Below are 11,955 nucleotides of genomic sequence, written 5' to 3'. Positions count from 1 at the left end.
CACAGACACCACGCACTAACACTAATACAAGTATACACACAGACACACATTGATCATACACTCACAGACAAATAAACACACAGCAATACACTTATATGTACATATATATGTTTTTAAATTGTCAGGCTCATTTGTATTCAAAACATTGCTCCCTCAGAAGTGAATGTACAAATTATGAGGTGAAATCCGTTGGGACTGGAATGGTTGTTGGCTGAGATTAAAGAGAACCCATTAACCTGTAATACTTCTTGTTCAGAGTTTTTTGTCCTCTAAATGGGTTGTCTCCATTGCAGCTTACAGGGTATATGTCTTATACATACATTCATGCATACATACATGCATACATACATGCATACATACATACATACATACATACATACATACATACATACATACATACATACATACATACATATATATATGTTATATGTTTATATATATATATATATATTATATATATATATATATATATATATATATATATATATATATATATATATATATATATATATATATATCAATATAAGGTAGCAAAAATTCAATAGAATTGTTTTCGCCACCAGCGGTCCAGTGAGAAAGAGAAAATAGTCACAGACTATATATATATAATTTCAACAATATTAAGGAATGGCCCTGATAGGCCATTCGACTCACCAGAAAGAGCACCCAAACTCAAACCGCTAAATAGTAGTAATTCAGAAATCAAAGGAAAATTAAAAACATTTACCCTAATAAAATTTAATCAAGTCAATCTACTACTGGCTCGACGAGCCAGTGGTAGATTGACTTGATTAAATTTAATTTAATTTAATTAGGCTGGTTTGCCAAAAAGTACTTTGAAACAATGCATTGTCCAAGGATGATTAGGGTAAATGTTTTTAATTTTCCTTTGATTTCTGAATTACTACTATTTAGCGGTTTGAGTTTGGCTGCTCTTTCTGGTGAGTCGAATGGCCTATCTGGGCCATTCCTTAATATTGTTGAAATTATATATATATATATATATATATATATATATAATATATATATATATATGTGTGTGTGTGTGTGTGTGTGTGTGTGTGTGTGTGTGTGTGTGTGTGGTGTGTGTGTGTGTGTGTGTATATATATATATATTTGTGTGTGTGTGTGTGTGTGTGTGTATATACATATACATATACATATATATATACATATATATATATATATATATATACAGAGAGAGAGAGAGATAAATGAAGCCTAGAGAAACACCCAAGTACCTCAATTTCATCTACTAATTACTTCAGTCTACAGGAAGGATAAAAGTAGAATGAGGTATTTTTGCCTCTTGGCTAAAATAGCTGTAAGATATTATCCCAGTTTCTATTCCTATATGTTATATATTTTAATAATTACTGATATCTTTATATATTATATATGTAAAGCATAATATGTTATACATGTATGTATATTGTTATAATTGTCTTTTTAGTAAATAAATAAATAAATTGACATAATATAATGTCTAAAAGTTGATGAATACTACCAACTGATCCCCTCCATTGCTCTCTCTCTCTCTCTCTCTATCTATCTCTATCTCTCTCAATATATGTGTATATATATATATATATATATATATGTGTGTGTGTGTATGTGTGTGTGTGTGTATGTATGTATTCTACTCTAGACATAAGGTTCAAAATTTTGGGGGAAGCAGCCAGTCGATTAGATGGACCCCAGTATGCAAATGGTACTTAATTTATCAACCCTGAAAGGATGAAAGGCAAAGTCAACCTTGGCAGAATTTGAACTCGGAACACTGCCAGATTTGACTGGGCCTGATGAAGCCTTCTGGCTTCACAGACCCCAGTAGAACCGTCCAACCCATGCTAGCATGGAAAACGGACGCTAAACGATGATGATGATGATGATGAATGTAAAGACAAACAAAATACTGCAAAACATTTCGCCCACCGTGCTAAATTTTCTGCCAGCTTGCCACCTTTGTGTATATATATATGTATGTATGTATGTATGTATGTATGTATGTATGTATGTATATATATATATATATACCATCATCATCAAGTAACGTCTGCTTTCCATGGGTTAGATGGTTGGACGAGAATTGGTAAAACTGCACTAGGTTCTAGTCTAATTTGGCATGGTTTCTACGGCTGGATACCCTTCCTAATGCCAACCACTCCAAGAGTGTAATGGGCACTTTTTGTATGCACACACACACACACACACATGAACATATCTTTTATCATCTATCTTTCGTTTGCTTCAGTCATTAGACTGTGGCCATACTGGGGCACTACCTTGAAAAGTTTTCAGTCAAATGGATCAGCCCCAGTATTTATCCTTTCTTTAAGCCTGGTACTTATTCTATCAGTGTCTGTTGCTGAACTGCTAAGTTATGAAAACATAAACACACCAATACCAGTTGTCAAGTGGTCATTGGGGGACAAACATAGACTCAAAGGCACACACACACACACATATACAACAGGCTTCTTTCAGTTGGCATTAGTCAAATCCACTCACAAGACTTTGGTCAACCAAAGGGTATAGAAGAAAACACTTGCCTAAGGTGCCATGCAGTGGGACTGAACCTGGTCTATGTTGTTGGGAAACAAGCTTGTGCATGTTTAAATATGTTCAGACAAATATACATACATGCATCATCATCATCATCGTCATTATCGTCATTTACCGTCTGTTGTCCATGCTGATATGGGTTGGACAGTTTGACTGGGCTGGCATGCTGGAAGGCTGCATCAGATTCCATACATACATATACATACATTATATATATATATATATTATATATATATATATATATATATATATATATACATACATACATACATACATACATATATATATATATAAACACACAACTTAATGTAGATATCTTGGTAGAACATTGAATACTACATTATCAGCCTTGAAAGATCCTCTTGTATAGGTGTATGGTGCATAAAAATACACTCATAGATAGAGACAGATAAGAATTGTTTGCCATGGGCATCAGAACCCCTATATCACATGATTTCAGTCTACTGAACATCATCAGTGGGAGGCATCCAGTCACTGCATGCCAGTCAAATATTGTTGGCATGATATAGAAAGGTTGGCAACAGGAAGGGCATCAAGCTACTGAAAATCTGCCTCATAAAATTCTGTCTAACTGATGAAAGCATGGAAAAGCTGGTATTAAAAAAAAATGATGATGATAATGATGACAATGGCAACAATGATGATGATGATGATGACGACGACAACAATGACGATGACAACAACAACTATGATGATGATGCCTGACTGCTGATATGTATTCAGCTTTTCATTTGATGATCAGTCATAGTAGATTTATGCAGCTTCCCAGGTCATCAGTCACAGAATACTTCCTGAGAAGCTCCTTTTCAACTCTCACTACTTTATTTATTTGATGCACAAAGACTTAATCTTTGAATGCACTTCAACACTTGCTGATCAGATCAGTAATTGTTATCAAAGGGATTTGATGTTACATTCAAAGGTTGTCTGAATCAATGCTGACTTTCTGCCATCTTGCATTTTGCTTTAAATGGATGCAATCTATATAACTGTTGAAGTGGAAATTTCTGGTATATTTTATTAATTCATATCAGTTGCCTGAATGTCATCTAATATCTAATTGACTAACCAGAATGGTTGTATGAGAACTGATACAGTAATAAAACATTGTAAATATCATCATCATCATTTAACATCCGTTTTCCATGCTGGCATGGGTTGGACGGTTTGACTGGGGTCTGGCAAGCCAGGAGGCTGCACCAGTCTCCAAACTGATCTGGCAAGGTTTCTACAGCTGGATGCCCTTCCTAATGCCAACCACTCCAAGAGTGTAGTGGGTGCTTTTTACGTATCACTGGCATGGGAGCCAGTCAGGCAGCACTGGCATCGGCCACACTCAGATGGTGCTTTTTACATGTTACCAGTCCAACATCATCCCATGTCTTCCCGGGTCTCCCTCTTCCACAGGTTCCTTCCACTGTTAGGAAGTGACACTTTTTCACACAGCTCTCCTCATTCATACACAGCACATAACCATATCAGCACAGTTGTCTCTTGCACACCATATCTGATGCTTCTTATGTCCAACGTTTTTCTCGGGGTGCTTACTAACATTACACATCCAGTGGATCATACTAGCTTCATTTCTTTCAAGCCTACATATATCCTCAACAGTCATGGCTTATGTTTCACTGCCGTGTAGCATGGCTGTTTCCACACATGCATCATACAGTTTACCTTTCACTCTGAACAACAAGCCCATTGTCACCAGCAGAGGTAGGAGCTTTGTGAACTTTGCCCAGGCTATTCTTATTCTAGTGGCAATGCTCTCAGAGTATCCACCCCCACTACAGTCTTGGTTACCTAGGTAGTGGAAGCTATCAACCACTTCTAGTTTCTCCCCCTGGCATGTGATGGAATCTGTTTTCTGAGAATCTTCGGTGTTTATTGCCCCTGTGCATCAGCTGCACACAAAAGCTATATCCCTGTTAACCTTCCTTTGATGTTGCTGCACCTCTTATGCATCCATAGCTTACACTGGGTACATCTTATGGTGTTGCTACCTACACCTTTTCTACAGTTTGAGCAGGGCCATCTACCTGAAGGGGTTTGTGATTTGTTCACCTTCCTACTTGCTAGGACTTTGATTTTTGCAACATTGACTCTAAGGCCCTTCAATTATAAATCTTGCTTCGAAACTTGAAATTTCTTTTCTATTTCTGGTAGTGATTCAGCAATGAGAGCAAGGTCATCAGTATAGAGGAGCTCCCAGGGACAGCCTGTCTTGAATTCCTTTTTTATTGCCTGGAGGACTATGATGAATAAGAGGGGGCTGAGGACAGATCCTTGGTGAACCCCTGCTTCTACCTGGAATTCTTCACTATACTCGTTGCTGACCCTTACCCTACTGAAAACATCCCGGTACAGGGCATGTACATCTCTAATTAACCACTTGTCTATCCCTAGTTTCCACATTGCCAACCAGATATAAGGGATCAGGGGACTCTGTCAAAGCTTTCTCCAAGTCAACAAAAGCCAAGTATAGGGATTTATCTTTGGCTAGGTATTTCTCCTGCAGTTAGTTGCCTTACCAGAAATATAGCATCAGTGGTACTTCTACCTGGCACAAAACCAAACTTCATCTCATCTAAGCAGTCTCTCTCCCTAATTAGTTGGGCTATGACCCTCTCTGTGACCTTCATCACATGATCCAGCTAGTTTGATACTTCTGTATTATTTCTATCTAAATCATCACCTTTACACTTGTAGCAGTTGACTGTGGTGCTGCTATACCAGTCATTGGGTATGACTCCTTCATTAACTACTTGATTTACAATACAGGTGACTAGGCTATTACCCACACCATCAGATATTTTAAGCATCTCAGCAGTGATTCCTGATGGGCCAGGAGCTTTTCCTGACTTCATATCCTTAATTACTTTATCTACCAGGGTGCTATCAATTCGGGTAGCTAGTCCCTCAGTTGGGTCAGCATTTGGCAGGCTCTCTTCTTCCCATTCATTCTCTGCATTCAGCAGCCTTTCATAATGGCATCTCCAAGCCTCTTTCTTTGCAGAATCATTAAAAGCAAGTGCACCATCATCCATGCAGACACATTTCTCTCCTGTAACATCACAATTTTCTCTCACGCACTGTCTTGCAATTCAAAATACTTCAGCTTTTTGGTCCTCATGTCGCTGGACATTGACAAACTTCTCCTTTTCTGCTTCTCTCTTGGCTATATATATCTGTCTCCCACCCTCCCTTCCTGGCTCTCTGGTACAGTTCCCTTCTACCCCAATTCTTCCAGGTTTTCCAGGCCTGTTTCTTTGCTCTTAAGACCTTGTCTACCATATTATTCCACTACCATTTTACCCTAGGTCTGGAAGGGACTTTGCACTAGCTGCAGATTTTGTCTGTGGTGCTCAGTATGCTGTCACGTAGGAATTTCCAGTTACCCTCTATGTCACAAGTCTGTAGCTCCTCCTTCCTCACACCAAATTTCTCAATGTGGATGTCCCTAAATCTCTGACTATGTGAAGGGTTCTTAAGCCTCCAAATCCTTCTTTTCCACATTGGTCTGCTTCTTGGCATCCTTCTGGCTTTGAGTCTAAAGTCACGAATGACTAGTCTATGCTGGGAGGTACATTCTTCACCAGGGAGGGTCTTTGTATTTAAGAGCAACCCTGCATCCAACTGTCTGGTGAGGATGAAATCAATCTGGCTAGCAAAGTCACTTTATTGATATGTTATCAGGTGGCTGTCTGGCTTCCTGAAGTTGGTGTTGCAGATTAATTGGTTGCTTGCATCACAGAACTCCAGTAGCCTAGTTCCCACTTTATTTTGGGAACCAATTCCATGGCCTCCATGAGCACCATGGAAGATACCAGATTGCCATCTGACATGCCCATTAAAATCTCCAGCCACAAAGATGAGGTCATTACCACTCGTCTTTGAGGTAGCCTGTAGAAGGATATCATAAAATTGGGCCTTCTGATCATTTAGTAGGCCCGCTTGTGGGGCATAGGCAGAGATAATTGTAGCTATACTATTCAGCAAAACTAGCCTGAGCTTAAGCACTCTATCACATACCCTGACTAATACTATGACCTTATCTACCCATTTCTCTGCAAGGAGTATGCCTACACCCCTACTCCATCACTGTTACCTTCCCAGAAGATTTTATACCAATGTATCTTGCCTGTGAGGACCCTTGCTGAAGCTCCTCTCCACCTTACCTCTTGTATGCAGCATACATCAACACATCTCCATTTAAGCATCTCTACCATCTCACTAGACCTACCTTTCAATGTACCTATGTTGACAGTACCAACTCTAAAACCTGGGAGAGGAATGTGGGAGGTGGCATGGGAAAGGAAGATGGAAATTCAGTGCCTGAAAAGAAGGTTTCCGTGTTTGTTTGTTAGACCTGTTCTACACCTGTTCTGACTTTAGACCTGTCATCATTCAGACATTCAAGCATGTTAAGATTGTTGCCCCTGCCGGGGGTAGGAGTAAGTGTTAACAGTGTTGTAAATATAAGCGTTGTGAACAATATAAATTTAAGCATTACTGGTGCTGCAGATATAAGTTTAAATAAAGTAAATATGAATATCAAGATGCTAATCTTAGATTAAATAGGTAGGCTGCTAAACTAGTTGTGTTTCTCCTGGGAGAGAGAGAGGGGGAGAGTAGGGAGGTGAAATTGCAGGTATGATATGAGATACAACCAGCGAGGGAGGGGGTTTCCAATGAGAGAAGAGAGACATCCAGTATTGGTGGTGGGGGCAGGAACAGGCGGACCCACTGCAAACAAGCAAGGGTTATTTAAGACATAGTATGAAAAATATATGTAGCCAACATGGAAACACAGGAGGAGAACTAAGGGTATTAGAGAGATTTCATTTGGAAATTACATGAAGAATTAAGGAGAAAACTAAGGCTGAGAGAGAGATTAGAAAGTTATATATTGAAGAGTCAATTTAAATAATTAGTTTACAAAAGTACATATTAGCAATAATGCATATTAATAATGAATGAATGAAAAGATAGAAAAAAATGAGAGAATATCTTAGCTTAGCTGTGCATAACTGGGTACCAATAGATACCAACACTATATATATATATCACTTTCACTTTGATCACTTTGACCGACCAGTCCGTCAGGCGTCCATATGACACTGCTGGTCACAGCACGCTGTCCATTCCTCTCTGGATCGTGCCTTTCTCATCCACATGATCCCAATCGTCCTCTTGAAATCGTCACTCCACCGTCGTGGAGGTCTTCCGGGTGGTCTTTTCCGCTCACGCGGGTACCACTCGACAATTGCGTGCGTCCACCGATTATCGGTGAGCCGGGCGACGTGTCCAGCCCATCTATACCCTCGCCAACCTCATTAACAGTGCAGTTCTGCCTGCAATGTTATATGGTAGTGAAACATGGGCTACCACAAAGAGAGAAGAGCAAAAACTGATAACGGCTCAAAGAGCCATGAAAAGGTCAATGCTTGGTATCTTGTTGAGAGAGCACATAAATAGCAACATCAACAGAAAGAAGTCCGGCGTGAGAGATGTCATCGCAGAGTATACTCGCAGCAAGTATAGATATATATATTTTCGAAAAACATTTTATCAATGGCCAGCATATTAAAAAATACCTTTAAAGGTTATAACTGTTTGTTTATATATATATATATATATATACATACATACATATATATATATATATTATATATATATATATATATATATATATATTATATATATATATATATATATATATATATATATATATAAAATAAAGGGGAGAGCAATTTCACTAGAGTGTGCACTACATGTGACTCATTTCATTTGACATGTACATGCCTATTATTTATTCTTTAATTCCATTTCATGAAGAAGGAATATTAGTATTAACATTTCAAATTACGAGTTATTTTTTTATCAGTAAGCATAATTGAACGATATTTTGGCAAATTCTTCTTATGACTTTCACAAATTTTACAGATCAAATTCATCAGTTACATTCTTAAAAAACCACTATTTAGTCAGTTGTGGTAGCTTATTCATCCACAAATTTTGCTTCTTAATCAGTCAACATTGCATATTGCCAAACCCTATATCCCATCTGAAGTTTTCTGGTTTACATTCAATTACAGATTTTCGATAGGATGCCTCGATAAAGCAAGAGTCACATTGGTAGAAAACCAACAAATTGTTTCCGTTTTGCATTCCTTGTGGGCAAGTGAGACAAATGAACAATGTGTGCTTTGGCATTCTTGCAATGCTGCTTCTACTGCAGACATAAGAACATCGCAGACAGCTCAACCACTGCCATAGTCTCCTTTAGAGAGAATTAGAAATAATGATATTTCTATGTTTGAAAACCAGTGGATATATTGCACTGAATTTAGGTAAATAATCCTTCAAACAGTCGGTCAGCAGCGACGCCTGCTGGATTTGGCTACTTCACATTGATAGGAGGCAACTACTCCGAAACTAGTCTGTGGATGTCAAACCAGCAAGGAGAAGCTGCTGCTGACCTACCCTATTCAAAGGTTATAATGGACACAGGTTTGTGTGTCACATAGCTAGCTAGGGGCGATGACCTCTTGGAGCTAATCAACGGCAGCATTTGTCCTATATATCTGGACTACCATGTTAGCTTGGCGACAACTATTAATATATATATATAATATATATATATATATATATATATATATATAATATATATATATAATATATATATATATTTCTATTTTGGATATATTTGGGGTACTTAGGTCTGCTCAGGACTTGGTGTTTGCTTTTTCCATGGGTATGAGTAAGTATTTCACTTATATTTCGCGTATTTGCCGCTGAAGAGGGGAAAATTTCTTATTAATTAACCTCGAAATTGGACCAATATGGTAATAACGAATTTTTAAGAAATTTCTATCGGTTTGTTTCGAGACGCATAAATTATAATGGTTATTGAAAAGTTTTGTCTTTTTTTCAACATATTTGGCATTAGAATTTTTCTTTTGCCCTTATCTTGTAATCCTTATATATATAAAACTGTAGTTGTGTGAGTGTCTGTCTCCTACGATTTAGATTCCTAACTCCTCCCACATTTTGCGGTGCAGTTTAACCAAATTCGGGTATCTTATAGTCGTGATTCATATCGAGCCCGTCTGGCTATTAGCGCGCGTCTATGATGAGTCTACGATTTTAAAAATAATTTAACATAATTTTTTATTCCATTTTAATGCATAATTTTTCGTGTGTCGATGGCGGCGGAGTTGGCGTCCACGCTCAAACACCTGCACCTGTGTTTGCTTCTCCCCCCTCTTCCCTCCCTCGTGAAGCTGTGGGGAAGGGAGTGTAAGGAAATCAATGTTGTAATGCGTTGTCAAGGAGACCAGCGTTCTTTTAGAACAACGACTTCATGGCTTGAAGACACCAAAACAGAAATGGCTAAGAAAGCTCGAATTGGCATCTATAAAGGAAGTAACTCTCTAAAAATGCTTATATAGTTATTTCCCTTACAAATCCGAGCAACGCCGGGCGATACTGCTAGTTATTTATAAATTTAACCTTTAAAGGTATTTTTTGATATGCTGGTCATTGATAAAAAAATTTTTCCCGAAAAAAATTTTATCCTATATTAGTTATATATATATATATGTGTGTGTGTGTCTATCTATCTATGTGTGTGTGTGTGTATTCTATATATGTATGTATATATATATATATATATAGAGAGAGAGAGAGAGAGAGAGAAAGAGATAATTAGAAAGAACTTAATATATAAATTCATATTAGTCTGGATATCAAGTATCTATGTGTGTGTGTGTGTGTACATGTATCTATGTACATGCATGAGTGCATTTGTGTGCCTAAATACTTTACTTTGTATAACACTATCTTTTCTTCTTGCTTTCCTCCCCTCTCTCTCCTTCTCTCTCTCTCCCTCTTTCTCTTGCACACACACTCTCTGTATCTCTTTCTCCATATACATGTGTATGTGTGTGTGTGTGTATATGTGAATAAATGTGTGTGTGTGTGAGTAAATGTCTATGTGTGTACATACATACATTATATGCACGTGTATACATATGCACATATATATATATATATATATACATATATATATATTATACACACACATATCTATTATACATTCAGACTGAGACATGGATACTCCTGTATCATGTAGCCATTTATTGTTTATATAGCTAATGTTTATATGTCCCTACATCAGTATATCTATCTATCTATCTATCTATCTATCTATCTATCTATCTATCTATCTATCTGTCTGTCTGTCTGTCTGTCTGTCTGTCTGTCTATCTGTCTGTCTGTCTGTCTGTCTGTCTGTCTGTCTGTCTGTCTGTCTGTCTATCTATCTATCTATCTATCTATCTATCATTTATCTATCTATCTATCTATCTATTTTATCTATCAATGATAAACAGCTTACTATAAATTAATGGCAACTTCTTTTCCTCACAAAGTCTCAGATTACCATCTGTTTTAATATTTATTGCATGATGTCATCCCAACAAACAATCCGTAATTTGTCTCCACACATTCTAATAAGTTCTACATTGGTTTGTCCTAAACAAAAATGCTCAACAAGGTATGAGGTAGAAAATTTCTTAACTTTGGCCAAATTTAATAAATACTACAAAAACATATTCTCAAAATTTAAAATCTCAATTATTTAATATATTGATGAACCCCAATATACTTTTACTTCAGTGCAATAGCCATACCAGATAGGATATTGTTTAAAATTAGCTAAAGCAAAAGTCCAGAGTCCAGAGTCTAGAGTGTAATTAATCTTGGCAAATGACTGTTTCTAATTTTAATATCCACAATAACCATTCCTGTTGTTGGGCAAGATTTGACTTCCAAGTCTCATAACAGCTGCTAATGTTAATAAACAGCCAATGTGTGTGAAGGAGTAGAAAAAGTATCTAAGCCTTATAAGAGAGAATTTTTCTCTGCTAGTATCTTGATTAAGCATAGGCAATGTATACTGGTGTATAGGTTGGTTGATATTGTTTAACCTGAGCCAGTCCTTGAACAGATGTATAAGCAAAGATATTGAAACCATGGCCATTATGTTTTCTTAGAGATAGTGTTATTTAATTGTGTGAAGGCTTGTGGCTAATTGGTTAGGAGCATTCAGCTCATGACTGTAAGACTATGAGTTCGATTCCTGGCAGTGTGTTATGTTCTTGAGCAAGACACTTTATTTCATATTGCTCCAATCCATTCAGCTGGCAAAAATTAGTTGTACCAGAAATTCAAAGAGCCAGCCTTGTCACATTCTGTGTCATGCTGAATATAATAATAATAATGAAATTACTGTGTATAACGCTCAGGTACACTACAACTCATCAAAGGTGCATGTATAGTACAGAGAATTATGTACAAAAGTCA

General features: G+C 37.2%; 1 long non-coding RNA gene across 1 annotated transcript in view; it reads left to right on the top strand.

The window, feature by feature from the left end:
- Positions 1-7,596, top strand: part of LOC118765269 — a 22,935-nt gene extending 15,339 nt beyond the window's left edge. The window contains exon 3 of the long non-coding RNA XR_005001108.1: positions 7,400-7,596. This is a non-coding gene — a long non-coding RNA (uncharacterized LOC118765269). The remainder of the gene's footprint in view (positions 1-7,399) is intronic.
- The last annotated feature ends 4,359 nt before the right edge of the window (positions 7,597-11,955 follow it).

The sequence above is a fragment of the Octopus sinensis genome, linkage group LG11, assembly GCF_006345805.1.
Source record: "Octopus sinensis linkage group LG11, ASM634580v1, whole genome shotgun sequence".
Classification (NCBI taxonomy): Eukaryota; Metazoa; Mollusca; class Cephalopoda; order Octopoda; family Octopodidae; genus Octopus; species Octopus sinensis.
Note: the sequence above shows the minus strand (reverse complement) of the source record. Positions and strands in the feature narration are given on the sequence as shown.